General features: G+C 46.6%; 1 protein-coding gene across 1 annotated transcript in view; it reads right to left on the bottom strand.

The window, feature by feature from the left end:
- The window catches only part of zgc:194990 (uncharacterized protein LOC568410 homolog), a 16,152-nt gene that overhangs the window by 9,050 nt on the left and 4,602 nt on the right, over positions 1-2,500 (bottom strand). The gene's annotated exons all lie outside the window — the stretch shown is intronic.

Below are 2,500 nucleotides of genomic sequence, written 5' to 3'. Positions count from 1 at the left end.
CTCCCTCTCTCTCTTTTTCTCTCCCTCTCCTCTCTCTCTCTCCCCCTTAAGTCTTAGTCCCTAAGTGCGAACCCCCACAAACCCATGTGCTGCAGCGCTATGCCAGATTCTCTAAGAGTACAGTGTGTCACTGCCAAGGTCATTCGCTAAGCCATACGGGATCCGATGCTGATGGCCAGGGAAGCACTGATGCATTAAATTCAAATGTCTGACCTCACCGCGGAGTTTAGCACGATACGTTCACACATCTACAAGACGAAATGGAGACCGAATGAAATGTAGTCCCTGAATCTCTGAACCTCTTACAGTAGTACAGACTGTACATACCCTTCGGAGAAGCATGATATCCACACTAAAAAAGATGCTTCGAAACGAATAAATTACCTCTTACTGTAACACCCCAATTTAGCCATTTGTTTGGAAAGAGCGGACTTATCGTCGATAACGTGTTTACTTAGTGTCCAGTGTAAACGCTCCGTCAGGGCCGGTGTGGGTGGAAACAGGTTCATTATGAGGCCCCAGAGTACAGTAGAGGTGCACCAATCAATAGAGCCGGAACCAGAGGAGGCAGGACTGAGTGGCCCCGTCTGGCTCAGTGCCGTCGCTCAGCCCCCAGTCTGACGGGGGTTCAGCAGAGTCTCTGAGGTTGTGTGTGTGTGTGTGTGTGTGTGTGTGTGTGTGTGTGTGTGTGTGTGTGTGTGGGAGGCCATTATTCAATTCAGTCTCAGTGCCACGGTTCAGCCCCCAGTCTGACGTGGGTTCAGCAGAGCATCTGAGGTTGTGTGTGTGTGTGTGTGCGTGCAATTGAATTCAAGCATTATTTATTCTCGGAGGTTCATTGAGGGTAGCCCTCATTTTCAATGAGGCCGAGATTACAGAAACAATGAAGTAACAAGAGATATGGTATAATGATTGTGGTTAAAAGAGAGAGAGAGAAATAAGACACGTCTTCTGTGGCTGTCTCGGATAATGGCATCATGTGCTTTGTTTGGAACAACGAAAGGGATCTCTGCTGTGTTTTGGAGAGCTGACGACAACTGTCGTAGTCAACAAGCGAGACTGATGCACTTAGACAACAATAGTCTTCTGTGCCCAGAGATCCTGTAACGTAAGCCTGCAGCACATGACTCTTTCAAAGCCTTCAAACTCGCTTAAAGCCTGATGTTGATCTAGTCACTCATTAGTAGTCTTCAGTGATATTGGATCGAAATTTGCAGGATAAAAACTCAAGATTAAATAAATATTGCCTATTGTTACAGTAATATTATTGCTTCTCCCCACCATCTTCAGATATTGTCTATGGTCTGTATTCACAAAGCTATTAAGAATAAAAGTAGCTCAAAGCTTGCCGATTTAGGAGAAACTGTACATTAAAAACGATGTGTGTGTAAGTCTAGACTTAGTGACCCCTAGTCTGGAGGGGACTGAGAAATAGTCGGGAGACTCGGACTCACTACCACTAAGACCAACTCCCAAACAAACAGCAATGGCTGTTTCCGTCATCCCATTGAAATGCAAATGCCGAATCACTTACAGTAAAAATATGCAATGCCCAATTGTCAGAGAATGATTTGGCACAAACCAACTGAAAATAGGACCACGCCACCATCCAACCTTAATGGATCTTTCACTGCCAACATTTACTAAAAAAGCACTCAGACAATTACAGTGACATTCATCATCAAATTAAACTAGCACACCCTTTGGTTACTTTGGTCTTCAGGTGAGTGCTTTGCAGGACAGGTGTGGTTTAGTCTGCAGGTGAGTGCTTTGTAGGACATGTGTGTATTTAGTCTTCGGGTGTGTATTTAGTCTTCAGGTGAGTGCTTAGCAGGACAGGTGTGTGTTTAGTCCTCAGGTGAGTGCTTAGCAGGACAGGTGTGTGTTTAGTCCTCAGGTGAGTGCTTAGCAGGACAGGTGTGTGTTTAGTCTTCAGGTGAGTGCTTAGCAGGACAGGTGTGTGTTTAGTCCTCAGGTGAGTGCTTAGCAGGACAGGTGTGTGTTTAGTCCTCAGGTGAGTGCTTAGCAGGACAGGTGTGTGTTTAGTCCTCAGGTGAGTGCTTAGCAGGACAGGTGTGTGTTTAGTCCTCAGGTGAGTGCTTAGCAGGACAGGTGTGTGTTTAGTCCTCAGGTGAGTGCTTAGCAGGACAGGTGTGTGTTTAGTCCTCAGGTGAGTGCTTAGCAGGACAGGTGTGTGTTTAGTCCTCAGGTGAGTGCTTAGCAGGACAGGTGTGTGTTTAGTCTGCAGGTGAGTGCTTTGCAGGATAGGTGTGTGTTTAGTCTTCAGGTGAGTGCTTAGCAGGACAGGTGTGTGTTTAGTCTGCAGGTGAGTGCTTTGCAGGATAGGTGTGTGTTTAGTCTTCAGGTGAGTGCTTAGCAGGACAGGTGTGTGTTTAGTCTTCAGGTGAGTGCTTTGCAGGCAGGACAGGTGTGTGTTTACAACGAAACAACGCTCAGCCCCAGCTGTCGTTGCCAGCGTCCTCTTCTATGCTGTGGCATG

This window comes from Sardina pilchardus, chromosome 3 (assembly GCF_963854185.1).
Source record: "Sardina pilchardus chromosome 3, fSarPil1.1, whole genome shotgun sequence".
In the NCBI taxonomy this organism is placed as follows: domain Eukaryota; kingdom Metazoa; phylum Chordata; class Actinopteri; order Clupeiformes; family Clupeidae; genus Sardina; species Sardina pilchardus.
Note: the sequence above shows the minus strand (reverse complement) of the source record. Positions and strands in the feature narration are given on the sequence as shown.